This window comes from Hibiscus syriacus, unplaced genomic scaffold (assembly GCF_006381635.1).
Source record: "Hibiscus syriacus cultivar Baekdansim isolate YM2019G1 unplaced genomic scaffold, ASM638163v2 tig00110744_pilon, whole genome shotgun sequence".
NCBI classification, from domain to species: domain Eukaryota; kingdom Viridiplantae; phylum Streptophyta; class Magnoliopsida; order Malvales; family Malvaceae; genus Hibiscus; species Hibiscus syriacus.
In genome coordinates this window covers 758,765-774,717 of record NW_024062846.1, presented here as the reverse complement: position 1 = coordinate 774,717, position 15,953 = coordinate 758,765, and the positions used below count along the sequence as shown (strand labels likewise).

Here is a 15,953-nt window from a genome sequence, read left to right as displayed (position 1 = left end):
CATTATTTTTGCTCGAGTCAAACCCAAATAAAATAATTTTTGGCCGATGAACGGGAAGGTTTTTTTAAAGATCTATCTTGTAGTTTTAGTAATCTCGAGGCCCGATCTTAGAAAATTATTTGGAATTTCGAAAAATAGAGAAGAAAATCTTAAAGTTAAAATATTCATTTTGCCCCCTAATGCGCAATATCAAAGTTAATTGTCTTTCAAATTTTGCTCCAATTTTAGCTTTTCTTTTATAATAGTCCTTTGTTGTTACCTGCATATTTTTTATTATTCTTATTATATATATATATATATATTAATTATCTTCAATTGGCTATTTTTTTTTATATATTTTTTATTTTCTATATTCTATCGTTATATATATATATACTTTTAATTCTTTTTCATATATCATTATTATTTATTATATTTTTATTGCTATTATATGTTATATATATTTATTATTTTATATATTTCATTTTATCTTTTATTTTTTTATCTTATCTTATCTTATATTTTTATTTTTGTATTGTTATTATCTTCTTTATTTTATGTATTTTATTTATAGATATATTTTTATATTTGTTTTTGTGCCTCTTTATTTTATTTTATTTATCTTGCTTACATCTTCTTTATCTGTTTTATTTATCTACTTTATTGCATTTATTTTTATTTCACCTTCTTATTTTATCATTTTTACTACATTTTTATCTAACATGTTTCTTGACTTCCTAAAGGGTACTCTTTTAAAACTATCAAGGGTAAGTATTTGGGATCGTTATTTTACCTTTCAAGTTAAACTTTCAATTTTCTTAATTAAAGACAATTGGAAATTACATAGTACCGAAAGGGCAGTTCAAGGGTGCTAACCCTTCCTTGACTGTAACCGACTACCGAATCGACACATCTTTGTTACGACGCAGATCAAGTAAGTAATAAGGTATCCGATCAACCCATTTTTCATAAAATAAATGATCGGTGGCGACTCCCAACCCAATTATTTCAAGTCGAAGCCCAATTCGGGGCCCAACTGAAAAACGATTATGATAGATTGGCGACTCCGCTGGGGACAGGTAAGTGAGTCAGGCAAAAGGTAATTTCCAGTTTTCTTTTTAACGAAAAAGGTAAGTTTAAATTTTAAGGTAACATTTCGATCATTTTTTACTTACTTTTGATTATATTTTCGGGTAAATAGTTATACTAATTATTTTCTCGTGATTTCAGCCTTCAAATCTTTTTCATTTAAGGCTCTATACCCGAGCTCCAAACCCTGTCTTAAGTGGGGGTGAAAGCAACGCCTTCATGTGAATTTATTCACCGTGCGGGTATAGCAAGTAGCCTTCGGGATTCATATACCTTATGTCTTCGTGTGAATTTATTCACCGTGCGGGCATAAGGAAATGTGTCCTCTCGAGTTTAACTTAGTCCACACAAGCCTGTGATGAGTTTAAGACTAAGGGTCTGGCAAGCCCAAGGGGGCACCGGAGAACTCGAGTATCGTTTTTAGAACCTAAACCGGGAAACCATGGAGAATTAGAGCCTACCCCAAACCACATTCCAAAACCTAAGATATTTTTACCCTAACCATTTTCTTTTTTGTGTTTTTTTTTCTTTCGTCATTTTTTTATTTTTTATTTTACTAATCCTTTTGCTTTTGTGTTTGTTTTCTAGCATTTGCATCATAACAAGAGGTTATTGATCATTAAAAAGCGTATGTTAAACACAAAATAAATATGAATTAATGAACAAAGGTGTTGTAATACAAGAGATTAAAAACGCTGAGGCACGACTATGGTCCAAGAAGACTCGGAAAGAGAAGTGAGACAGTCTTCAGGGAAATTATGTGTCAGAGCTTGTTAGTTACGCATCTGTCAGCCTGAAACAAAACGATGTCCAAGAACTGCGAAATATTTGGGACAATTGGGGGAATGACAGAAAGCAGAAGTTCAGCCAACGATATGGTGATATTTCCCTCTTACTCCATGTCAAGACTGATGAACCCCCTGCTCCGAGCATTAATTCAATTCTGGAACCCGGGATATAGTTGTTTCACCTTTAACCGGGAGGACATGGTGCCCACAATTGAAGAGTATACTACCCTACTGCACTGCGAAAACATCATACTAGAGGGCATATATCAAACACATCAAGAGTCAGCCTTTCAAGAACGGACTAGCTAAGATTGCAGGGGTTGATGAAAAATGGGTGACTGATCGACTTCGACACAAAGGTAACGGGGAAAGAATCGAGTGGATTCACATAAGGCAACTAATGAAGAACTACCCTGATGAATGGAAGATTATAGACCTTTTTTCACTAGGTCTGTACGATCTGGTTGTCTTTCCGAAGACTTTGGGCTGCATCGACGCAGCCGTGGTAGAGCTATTCGAACAACTTCCAAGGTGAGTCAACTCAGCACCGGCCATCTTAGCTGAAACATTTCGATCTCTCAACCATTACAGAAGAACTGGCAGAGAAAGGTTCATTGGGTGTATTCAATTCCTTCAAGTCTGTATTTACAGCCACTTTTGGAAGACTAATGGGGTAGCCTATCGCCGATTCAGCACTACCTATTCACCTTTGGGAGAATTCATCACTAGGAAATGGCATGAAGGTGCTTCAAAGGAAAAGTGGATGAAAGGTTTTACACATCTTCAGGATCGGGATATTACCTGGAGAGCCCCCTGGTTGTTCCTCGGTGACGTTCTTTTTCGGTGTGGGGATTCTGATACTATGAACTTACTTGGACTTTGGGGTGCAGTTGGGTATGCTCCGTTGTTAGCACTTAGACAGTATGGGGCACGTCAGTTTGTCCCGGTAACATGCGGGCTAGCTAGATCAGAGTTTGTGTATAATGGTGACATTTATAAGAAGAGGATCAAGGAAGCAGTTGATTCGTGGAAGAAAGTATGTCGGTTGGATTTGTGGCTGCCAGAGAGATACTTACTCCGGATTATGTGGAGTGGCGAAGACTGAGAAAGAATGATAACATCACGGTGCCAGAATGTGAAGACACCCAGACCATGGAGGAGCATCTCAGGCGTGTCCCTTCTGAACTTGAGATAGCTAAGGTAGAGTTTGAAGCTGTGAATAACGAGCTGAAACAGAAGGTTAAAGAACTGGAAGCTAAACGTTATCAATGGAAGCTAGATGTTGAATCTCAGAAAGATAGAGCAGATAAGCTGGAAAGAGAACAGAAAAGAGTCCGTTTTGAGCTCGAGGATTTGAGAAAAGGGTATTAAGATAAAGTCAAGGATAATTCCAAGTTGAAAGTAACCTCTGAATACTGGAAAGATGAAGTTCATAGCTTAAAAAGAAAGTTTGAGGGGTCTGATAAAAGAGCTTGGAAAGAACAACTAAAAATTGCTCAGAGACGCTTAGCAAACAGTCAGCATCAAAATCAATGCTTGAGAATCCAGATGGCTGACCTAGAAAAACAACATGAGAGAGATGGAAAAACAATATTTGAGTTAGAAGTTATTGTGGATGGATTCAAGAAGCAAGCAGCCAAGCTTCAGATAGTACCCTTCGACGGAGGTCTGCAGTGGCGTTTCCTTTGGGAGCAAGCACAACAAAGGGTGAAAGCTAGAGACGCAGTCATCCGAGATTTCCTGGATCAAGTGCAAAAAGCAGTCTGTCATATTCACGGCCTGGCAAGGGAAGCTGGAGTGGTTCGACAAGGCATTAAACCAATGATAGATGAAGGTAGAAAACTTGTCAACCTACTGAAGCTGTTTGGGGTTTAGAGGATTTAGTCTGAACGTACCTTTGATTGTTTTTTTATGTCTCTTACAAGATAAAACATTTCTGTCTAAATAAGGATTATTTATAATAATAGACACTTTTCTGGATCAATGCCTCTAAATTGCATACATTGTGCATTGCATACTTTGCATTTTATATTTCATGTTTATTTTTATATTTTCCATGTTTTTACATTCATATTAACTAACAGAACATGTCTCAGAAATGGAAAGAGCAAACACCAAATTTACCACCGCAAGCATTAAATACGCATCATCCACATAATACTCAAGCAAAGAAGAGACAAATGGAGTACAAAATGGAAAAACTCGAGGAGAACATGGCAAGACTGCAAAAAGAACTAGAAGATAAAATGGCTCAAAACAATCAGAGTCCATCAAGAAAAACCAGGAGTCCTTGGTCGACCAAATTGTAGCCAAGTTATCGGGATTACAACAAGCTAGTGCAGTAGGGGGAAGTCCCTCCGAGGGGTTAACCATATCACCAACCCCACAAGTGGTTATTTCACCCGGGATCTTACCCAAACCATAAGAAAACTCCTATGCTGTCAAAGGAAAAACATCATATGCTGTAAAGGTGCAAACTTCCACAACTAATCCTGATAATCATCCGGATGATTACAATATCCCGGATTTCAATAAAGATGAAAAAGCAAGAAAGATGGAAGAGAAGATCAAGATGTTAGAAGATCGAATGAAGATGGTCCAAGGGGACCATGATTATTATGGAGTGGACGCAAGAGAGCTAAGCCTAGTTCCAAATTTGGTGCTTCCGCCAAAGTTTAAAGTTCCTGAGTTTGAGAAGTTCGATGGGAACAGCTGCCCATCAGCCCATATCATTATGTTCTGTCGAAAGATGACATGATATGGAGATAATGACCAACTCTTGATCCACTGCTTTCAGGAGAGCCTGTTCCGGTTCAGCTATCCGATGATACAACCAACTCAACCAAACTCATATCAAGACATGGAAAGACCTAGCCAAGTCTTTCCTGGAGTAATACAAATATATTAATGATATGAGACTAGATCGAGTTATGCTACAAGGCCTGGAAAAGAAGCACAACGAGAGTTTCCGACAATACACACATCGTTGGAGGGATTTGTCTGTGTAGGTTCATCCACCCTTGGATGAAAATGAGACTAGAAAGTTGTTTGTATAAACCCTGAAGACACCTTACTTCGGGCACCTGGTGGCAATTACGTCGGGAGGTTTTTCAGACCTAGTCATGGCCGGTGAAATGATTGAGTTGGCCATTAAACAAGGAAAAATTGAGGGAGGAGACTCTAGTAAAAATCCTCCCACGAAGAACAAAGACCGAGAGATCAACAATGTCAACACTTACAACGTCAACAAGGGTGTTATGGTCTCAAGCTCAAAAAACACTACAGCTGTACCATCTGGTACTTCAAACCAAGCTCAGAGAGAACCAAGGAAAGAAAGGGAGCAGATCGATCCCATTCCCATGACATATAAAGAGCTATATCAACAACTCTTCGATACTCATGTAGTGTCGCCTTACCCAATGGATCCGATGAAGCCCCCGTACCCGAGATGGTATGAAGAAAAAGCTCACCGCGAATATCATGGCAGTGTGTAGGGACATTCAATCGAAGGTTGTCTCACATTCAAGAGGCTTGTACAACGAATGCATAACAGGAATTGGATCACTTTCGACTCTGAAACACCAAACGTTGCCCATAATCCATTGCCTAATCATCCGGAGACCGAAATTAATGCAATCACCACCAAAAATGGTAGGAGAATTAAAACCAGTGTTTCAGAAGTCAAAGCTCCTCTGGCTTGGGTATGGAGCCAAATGGTAAAGGCAGAGCTTCTTACACCACAGTCATGTGCAGCAAAGGGTGAAGGTGGTAACTATTGTTGTTATCACAATGAAGAGGGACATAAAGTGCAAGAATGCTCTGAATTCAGGATATTAGTCCAGCTCATGATGGACCAAAAAGAGTTGGAGTTTTACGAAGAAGTTCAGGATTCCCTGGAGGCAGATGTTTACGCTACCGGAGAATCACCAGACAAAAGACTCGGTAGGGGTAGTCCTTTGGTTATTACTCCTAAACCAAAGATGATAACATCAACTCTGCAAGAAAAGGTGGTGATCACGGCACCTCGACCTTTTCAATACAAGGATAGTCGACAAGTGCCTTGGAAGTACGAATGCCAGGTAAGAGCTTCCAAAGAATGTGACAGCAAGGTGGGGCAAAGACCACTAGAGCCCTTCAAGGAAGATATATTGGCTATCAATGAACCTATAAAGGAGAAGGAAGCTAAAGAATTCCTCAAATTCTTGAAGCATAGCGAGTACAGTATTGTAGAACAGCTCCACAGCTTGCCAATGCGCACTTCAATGTTGGCACTTTTATTAAACCTGAAGCACATCGGGAGGCATTGTTGAAAGTCCTGAATCAAACGTTTGTGCCACAAGACATACCAGTCAGCAAGATGGATCGCTTGGTAAGTAATATTCAAGCTGATAATCTCATCTCATTCTCAGATGATGAGATTCCATCCGGAGAAAGAGGCCAAACTAAGGCATTACACATCACTACTTATTATAAAGGGCATGCCTTACCGAGTGTGTTGATCGATAACGGCTCAGCCTTGAACGTGATGCCTTTGGTGACATTGAAGAGGCTGCCAATAGATACCTCTCATATGAGAGCCTTCCAGAACGTGGCCCGAGTATTTGACGGGACCAAGAGAGAGTAATTGGCAAGATTGAGGTACCGCTAACGATCGGACCAGCCACCTACAACATTGAGTTTCTGGTGATGGATATTATGCCTTCTTACAACTGTCTTTTGGGAAGGCCATGGATTCATCAAGCTGGTGCAGTACCATCCACACTGCACCAAAAGGTTAAATTTGTTATTACGGGGCCTTAGTAATTATCAATGCTGAGGAAGATATTATGGCAAGTGTGACCACGGAGGCCCCATACATCGGAGTAGATGAAGAAGCGGTGGAATGTTCATTCCATTCCTTGGAATTTGTGAATGCCACCTTTGTGGCAGAAGGAAGAACGATTCCTGGACCCCGGCTTTCCAAGTGTACCAGGATGGAGATCATGCAAACATTGGGATGAGGTGCCAAGACTGGAAAAGGGTTTGGGAAGTTTCTGCAAAGGAGGATTGATCCAGTCCTTCCTATTTCAAAGCCAGACCGTTTGGGCTCAGCTTTCAACCCAGTTACCATGAGAAGAGAAAAGAAATTCAGAAGAACCGAGAGAGAAGACTAGCCAGGCTGATTGGAAGTGAACTTCAATGGGAACCCATGATATTTTCGCCTCTTTGCCACACATTCAAGTCAGGTGGTTATGTATTTGAGACCACCTTATCAGACTTAGAAACGAATTTGGAAGATCTGAGCATCAATGCCGTGACCACTGGAAATGCTTACAGCGAAGATGAATTTGGGATATGCCCTCTGCCACCTAGGTTCGTGCCTAGAAGTTGGTCGGTCGAATAACTACATGTGGTTTACAAGAGTCTTTCAGAGTAATATTCGAACTACCCCTATTTGCCTATACCCGGGGCAATAGGTAATCTTTTGTAAGGGCGAATAAAAATTTGGTTTAAGTTCAATAAAAGATACATTTTTCTCTTCCCATGGCAAACAAAATTTCCTTTATTTCCTTTTGAATTCATTGTCTATCTTCTTTATTTCAGTACTTCATTTCCTTTCTCTCGAATTTAATTCTTGATTATTTCATGTGGGATATTTTCCTCTCACACATGCACATTTTCCCTTCTTTCAGATCCCCAATAACAATAATGTAGGCACTAATGATCCTGATCCGGAGGTAGATTTTGAATCAGCTATTTGTCTTGGGGAATTTGATGAATGAGACACTGAAGAGGAATGTAACTTGCCTACCGAATTGTTGAGAATAGTAGAAAGAGAAGATAAACAAATACTGCCCCATAAAGAGACAATCGAAATCTTAAATCTGGGCACTAAGGAATACTAAAAAGAGGTTAAAATCGGCACAACTCTTTCGACAGAAGTAAGCCACAACCTAATACTCTTACTTCAGGAGTACAGAGAGGTGTTCACCTGGTCATATCAAGACATGCCGGGATTTGACACAGATATGGTAGTCCACAAATTGCCTATCAAACTAGAATGTAAACTAGTGCAGCCGAAACTGAGAAGGATGCGACCAGAAATGTTCCTTAAGATCAAGGAAGAAGTCAAGAAACAATTTGATGCCGATTTTCTTCAAGTGGCCAAATATCCAGATTGGGTGGCTAACATAGTGCTTGTACCGAAGAAGGACGGGAAAGTACGTATGTGTATCGATTACCGGGACCTTAACAAGGCAAGTATCAAGGACAACTTTCCTCTGCCACACAGAGACACCTGGTGGACAATACAGCCGGGAACAACTACTTTTCATTCATGGATGGATTCTCGGGGTACAATCAGATCAAGATGCACCCTGAAGACATGGAGAAGACCACTTTCGTCACAATATGAGGAACTTTCTGTTACAAAGTGATGCCTTTCGGATTAAAGGACGCTGGGGCAACATACCAGAGAGACATGGTGACCCTGTTCCATGACATGATGCATAAAAAAATCGAGGTTTATATCGACGACACGATTGTCAAAGCACAGACCGAAAATGAACATGTCGAGCATTTGAGAAAGCTCTTCCAGAGATTGAGGAAGTTCCAGCTACGACTAAACCCTAGCAAGTGTACTTTTGGGGTGACGTCCGGAAAACTGTTAGGCTTCGTGGTCAGCAGAAAAGGTATTGAGGTTGATCCCGACAAAGTTAAGGCTATCCAGAATCTACCTCCACCTTAAACACAAAAAGAGGTCTGAGGTTTTTAGGTAGATTGAATTACATAGCTCGGTTCATATCTCAGTTAACCGATAAGTGTGATCCAATCTTTCGCATTCTCCGAAAGAACAGCCCTGGAGCATGGGATGAAAACTGTCAGATTGCATTCGAGAAGGTAAAAGTACTTGTCTCATACTCCCATCTTAATGTCCCCCATCCTAGGTAAACCTCTTTTCTTGTATCTATCCATATTCGAGAACTCAATAGGGTGTGTCCTGGGTCAACATGACGAATCTGGAAGAAAGGAAAGAGCCATATACTATTTAAGCAAAAAGTTCACTGATTGTAAGGTCAGGTATCCTCCTATTGAGAAGGTTTGTTGTGCTTTAGTTTGGGCTACAAAAAGACTCTGACAATATATGTTGTATCATACCACTTGGCTGATTTCCAAGATGAATCCACTAAAATACATGATGGGTGTGCCTGCTCTATCTGGAAGGTTAGCCCGATGGCAAATGTTATTGTCTGAATTCAACATCAACTACGTGAGCCAGAAGGCCATAAAAGGAAGTGCCATATCAGATTTCTTGGCAAGCAGAACTGATGAGAATTATGAGCCATTAGACTTTGATTTCCCAAATGAAGACTTGATGGCTTTATCTTTAGAAGAAACAAGTACTTCGACAGATAATTCCTGGAGAATGTACTTCGATGGGGTATCCAATGCATTAGGACATGGCATCGGGGCAATACTGATCTCTCCAAAAGGGAGTCACTACCCATTTACCAGCAGACTGAACTTCGATTGTACCAATAACATGACAGAGTATGAAGCATGTGTCTTGGGAATTCGAGCTGCACTGGGGCAAAATATAAAGACCTTGCGGATATACGGAGATTCGACATTAGTAATCTATCAGCTCCGTGGAGAATGGGAAACCAAAGATACAAAATTGATAGAATACCGGAAGCTAATACTGAACCTGCTCGAAGAATTCGATGAAGTTACCTTCCACTATGTGCCGAGAGAAGAAAATCAAATGGCTGATGCTTTGGCTACCTTGGCAGCCGTATTCAAAGTTAGCGCGGAGTCTGAAATGATGCCAATTAACATGCAGTTGTATGAGTACCCGTTCATTGCTACCAGATTGAAGAAGTAAAAGACACTGAGCCTTGGTACTACGACATTTTGCAGTATATCAAGCATCGAAGTTATCCAGAGGAAGCCACTGAAACTGATAAAAGAACCATTAGAAGGATGTCAGCTGGATACGTCCTTGATGGGGAGGTCTTGTACAAGAAAAGCCATAATCAAGTTCTGTTAAGGTGCGTCGATACTGAAGAGGCAAAAATGATAATGGAAGAAGTACATGACAGAGTTTGTGGAGCACATGCAAATGGACATATGATGTCGAGACAAATAATGAGATGCGGATATTTCTGGTCCACACTGGAAAGTGATTGCATTAACTATGCTAGAAGATGTCATAAATGTCAGATTTACGGAGATAAAATAAATGTTCCACCTCATCCACTTCATGTCATGACGTCACCATGGCCTTTCTCTATGTGGGGCATGGATGTTATTAAGCAAATCCATCCGAAGGCTTCGAATGGTCATCGTTTTATCCTTGTAGCCATCGATTATTTCACCAAGTGGGTAGAGGTTGCTTCCTATGTCAGTTTCACTCAATCCGTTATTTGCAAGTTTTTGAAAAAAGAGATCATATGTCGGTATGGTTTACCTGAAAGGATCATTACCGATAATGCTACAAACTTGAACAATAAAATGATGAAAGTTGCTTGTGAGCAATTCAACATAAAGCATCACAATTCTACTACCTACAGACCAAAGATGAACGGTGCAGTAGAAGCAGCAAACAAAAACATCAAAAAGATAGTGGAGAAAACGACCGAGACCTATAAAGACTAGCATGAGAAGTTGCCTTTCGCTTTGTTCGCTTACCGAACCTCAGTACAAACCTCGACTGGGGCAACTCCATTTTCATTAGCTTATAGAATGGAAGCAGTGCTACCCATTGAAGTAGAAATTCCGTCATTACGGGTCTTGACAGAAGTTAAATTGGATGACGCAGAATGGGTGCAATCCAAATATGACCAGCTTAATATTATAGATGAAAAGAGACTAAAAGCCATTCACCATGGTCAAATCTATCAGAAACAAATGATTCGAGAACATGATAAGAAGGTACGCCCGAGAATATTCCGTGAAGGAGATCTGGTGCTAAAGAGAATTTTGCCAGTCCAGAAAGATTTCCGAGGAAAATGGACACCAAATTAGGAAGGACCTTATGTCGTGAAAAAGGCCTTCTCCGGAGGAGCCCTTGTCCTGGCTGAAATGGACGGACCCGAAATGCTACATCCCATCAATTCGGATGCAGTCAAGAAATACTTTGCTTAGGATGAAAACCCAAAAGGGCGTCCTAAGTAAAAAAAATGAAAAACGTTTAGGGTGAAAACCCGAAAGGGCGCCCTAAATTGAAAAAATTGAAAAAAGAGAAAAAATAACAAAAAAAGAAAAACAAAAAATAAGGTGGGTTCAAGATGAAAACCCGCAAAGGGCGTCTTGCAACCAATGATGAGTCTAAGTTGAAAACCCGAAAGGGCGATTTGGATAATTCAAGAAATCCAGACAGTTGAAACTCCCCGGCATTTGAATTTTCCACAGACTCAACGAGTCGGAGAAAAGTTGCACTATCCTGAATGTTATCGCACTCTCAAAGATCCTTTGGCAAAGGCTGTATTCAAGGTCACCTAACGAATTTTCAGCTCAGAAGTGCCCACATTATTGAAATCTAAGACATTCATTTACACCTCATCATGTCTTCATCTTCCAGAATATTTTCCATGTGTTATTTGTTCTTTTTTTCCTCATGAATAAAATACAATCTTTTTTTCTCCAAACCAATTCCTTTTTAGCATCTTGGATTGAGCTTAAGCTTAATGATTTATTTACTTATGCAAAAGATATTTGCATATTACTGTACAAAGATTCATTAAAAGTACATGTACTAGGAAGCCGATCAAGGCTCATGCATATACTTGAGATGGTCGAGAAGCATTTCCCAGACCAAGGATAAAAAACAAACATCAGATTTGAATATTTGAAGAATTCAAGATCAAGGATCGAAACTTCAAGATTCCAGAATCAAAATTCCAAATAGGTCTTAGCTAGAGTCAATATCAACTTCGCGGCGAAGGATATTGAACTCGAAGCGACACAATTTGTTCAAGAGTAGATTTCAACCTCGCAACGGAGGATATCTAGCTCGAAGCCAAACTTCACAATAAAAGGGACATCCACGGTTTCAACCTCACGAAGAAGGGAATCGTGTCCACCCGCAATATGCAATACTTGGATTTCAACTTTATGACGAAGGATATCCAAGTCAAGTCTCAACTTCACGATGAAGGGGTCATCCGCGATTTCATCTCCACGACGGAGGATATTGTACCCGCACATCCATGATTTCAACTCCACGACGGAGGATATCGTGCCATTTGAGGCTTAACTCCACGACGAAGAGGCTTCCCAGTTTCATAGCTAATTTTAACTTCACAGCGAGGGATATTGGACTCAAGACAACACAAGCTCAACTTCACAACGAATGATAGACTAATTGTCAACAAACAACTTTTCAGTTTCATTCAGAGTCAATTTTAACTTCACATCGAAGGATATTGAACTCGAGACAACACAAGCTCAACTTCACAGCGAAGGGGCGGCTGACTGTCAACAAACATTTTCCAGAGCCAATTTTAACTTCACGACGGAGGATATTGGACTTGGAACAATACTACCTACTTGGATTTCAACTTCACGATAAAGGATATCCAATTACCAGGCTCAACTTCACGATGAAGGTGCCACTCGCGGTTTTAACTTCACGACGAAGGGAATCGTGCACACAAGCAGCATCCATCTCTAGATTGGATTTCAACTTCATGACGAAGGAATCCAACTCAAAAAAGGGTTATATGTCAACAAAGACCTTCGAGTTCGACTATGCTCAGCTCCAAGGCACATCATTTACAGCATAGCTCAAGGCAAGAAGGGCTATCTGTCAATAAAATTATCGAGTTTGATTCCATTCAGCTCGATAACACCTCAATCACACTATTGTCCGGCTGCAATCGAAGTTTTCAAGCCGAGAAGAAGATCTGGGTTAGCCGTGCCTTAGTAGCAAGAAGCCTTTTTTCTGTCAGTATAGCTTAAGTCGAGAAAAGCTATCTGTCAGCGAAGACTTTTCGAGTTCGGTTTCATTCAGCTCGAGGGCATATCAACCATATTGTGGAGTCAGGAGATTACTTTCCAGTCGAATTTTTAGCCAAGGTCTTTAAACCGAGAAGAAGACCAAAGTGAACTACAACGAGAAGCCACATTCTGATTCAAATCATTTCAAGATTGACTCGATTTCGCCACGGAGGAGCCATCCACAACTCAATTCGACAGGGAATTATTCTTCAACTCCATTGAATGAAAATTTGTGTCTTTTTATCTTTGTTCTATTTTTTGTTCCATGAAAAAGGACAAAGAGGGGCAGCTGTAGACACCAATTTTCTTAAAAGATAGAGCTAGCAAGAGTTCCTCTCCTAAGAGGACTCTTCCACCACCATATCTTTTAAAGCAACAACCACACCAACAAACGTGCAACAACCGAGCAAGGAGTCTAGTTGCATTAGGATTCTATTATTAGTTAGTTTTTTTTCACTATAAATACATGTAATCCTCCCCATTTGTAACACACGATATACGAAATAAACAGCAGAAATTACTAGCAAATTGGAGCAAAAAATGTGATTCTCGAAGAGGAAAATAAGTAGAAAAGGTAAAAGCTTGTACCTTTATTGCTTTAAGTCTTTGCATGTATGTTTCTCCATTATTTTTTTTCGAGTCAAACCCAAATAAAATCATTTTTGGCCGATGAACGGGAAGGTTTTTTTTAAAGATCTATCTTGTAGATCTAGTAATCCCGAGGCCCGATCTTAGAAAATTATTTGGATTTTTGAAAAATAGAGAAGAAAAGCTTAAAGTTAAAACATTCATTTCGCCCCCCTAATGCGCAATATCAACATTAATTATCTTTCAAATTTGGCCCCAATTTTAACTTTTGTTTTATAATAGTCCTTTGTTGTTACATGCATATTTTTATTATTTTATATATATATATATATATATATATATATATATATATATAATTATCTTCATTTGGATATTTTTTTATATTTTTTATATTTTTTATATTCTATCGTTATTTTTATATATATATACTTTTAATTCTTTTTCATATATCATTATTATTTATATATATTTTTATTACTATAATTATATTTTATATATATTTATTATTTTATATATTTCATTTTATCTTTTATTTTTTTATCTTATATTTTTATTTTGTATTGTTATTGTTATTATCTTCTTTATTTTATGTATTTTATTTATATATATATTTTTATATTTGTTTTTGTGCCTCTTTATTTTATTTTATTTATCTTGTTTACATCTTCTTTATCTGTTTTATTTTCTCTACTTTATTGCATTTATTTTTATTTCACATTCTTTATTTTATTCATTTTTACTACATTTTTATCTAACATGTTTCTTGACTTCCTAAAGGATACACTTTTAAAACTATCAAGGGTAAGTATTTGGGATCGTTATTTTACCTTTCAAATTAAACTTTCAATTTTCTTAATTAAAGACAATTGGAAATTACATAGTACCGAAAGGGCAGTTCAAGGGTGCTAACCTTTCCTTGACTGTAACCGACTACCGAATCCGACACATCTTTGGTATGACGCATATCAGGTAAGAAATAAGGTATCTGATCAACCCATTTTTCATAAAATAAATGATCGGTGGCGACTCCCAACCCAATTATTTCAAGTCGAATCCCAATTCGGGGTCCAACCAAAAAACGGTTACGACAATATCCATCACCCCTTGGCTATGGTGGATTTCCAAAAAGTGTCTGCACCTCAGTGAATGAATGCATTTGCCATGGCATACCAGATTCTCGTCCACTGGAGATCCTTTCTGTTTAGGTTCTTAAACTGCTTCTTGTATTGTCATGTTATTTTTTACGAATATAGAAAATCCTAGTCTGCATTTTCTTTGCAGGATGGTGATATAATCAATATTGATGTCACTGTGTATCTAAATGTAAGTAACATTTTCTACTTCTTATTTCTGAGTGAATGAAGAGGCTTGTCCTTAAGTAGTTTTCTCATTTAATTCAATCAATTGCCTACCACATATTTCTGAGTTGATTTTTCTGTGTATTTTTGGCCAAGGAGATTATCAGATGTTGACCTCGTTGTTTCTTTACTGATAATTCTCTACTGCAATTTTCAACTTCTGCTCTTTATGTTTTATAGTGGTCATTTATGGAATTGTAGGGTTATCATGGTTATACGTCAGCAACTTTCTTTTGTGGAGATGTTGATGAGGAAGCAAGGAAACTTGTGAAGGTAACTATTTGTACGTTTATCTCTAAAGAGTAATATGAACTTGTAATAATAGTTAGATAAATGGATTCTTTTCAATTAGAAAGTACTTTACTTTTAAATTATAACATCTTGTCATGATGAGGAAGCAAGGAAACTTGTGAAGGTAACTATTTGTACGTTTATCTCTAAAGAGTAATATGAACTTGTAATAATATTTAGATAAATGGATTCTTTTCAATTTGAAAGTGCTTTACTTTTAAATTATAACATCTTGTCATGGTTGGGCAGATCCATAAACAGATCCCTCTTCCACAAGATTTTCTTCTCTGAAAAGATGGATAAAGATAAATGACTCTTGATGGTGGAACATAATATAAGTAATAAAACAGTCATTGCCATATTTAGAGGTTTAATCATCTTGCCCGTTATCTGATCTCACGAAAGACTAAGGTTTCTCAAGTACAGTTCAATAGCTGGACTTAAACGGGAATGATTCTTCTTAGAAGGAGCTAGTATATGTGCATTATAACTGTAAAGGAAGACATAAAAGGAGACCATTGTCGAACTTAATGATCCTTTTTCTTTTTCTTGGCCACTGTCTTGCATTAATTTTGTTTGTTACTTCTTGAATTTTTAAGTATCCCCTTTTTTACTTTTTGAAATTTACTTTTAGACTTAATTTTAGTTCATAGTTTGTTTCACCTATGGTTTTCAATCCCAATCACATGTTTAATAGTATTCTTGATGGTGATGTATGATTAGGTAACCAAAGAATGCCTAGATAAAGCTATAGCAATATGTGCATCAGGAGTGGAGTTCAAGAAAATTGGCAAAAACGATTAAGGCAACCAATAATATATAGCTTTGTGCATGTTGTAGACACCCGTTTTTTTCCCGTTCTAATTGTTTATTATTAATT

The 15,953-nt window shown here is 38.3% G+C and overlaps 2 long non-coding RNA genes across 2 annotated transcripts; one reads left to right on the top strand and one right to left on the bottom strand.

Annotated features, from left to right (window-relative positions):
- Positions 1 to 1,142: 1,142 nt before the first annotated feature.
- On the bottom strand, positions 1,143 to 15,838 carry LOC120139342. The gene is made up of 3 exons (XR_005517627.1): positions 15,688 to 15,838; positions 7,366 to 7,371; positions 1,143 to 1,153 (listed from the first exon to the last, which is right to left on the bottom strand). It is a non-coding gene; the product is annotated as an uncharacterized LOC120139342 (long non-coding RNA).
- On the top strand, positions 14,700 to 15,875 carry LOC120139340. The gene is made up of 3 exons (XR_005517625.1): positions 14,700 to 14,747; positions 14,984 to 15,055; positions 15,797 to 15,875. It is a non-coding gene; the product is annotated as an uncharacterized LOC120139340 (long non-coding RNA).
- Positions 15,876 to 15,953: the final 78 nt, after the last annotated feature.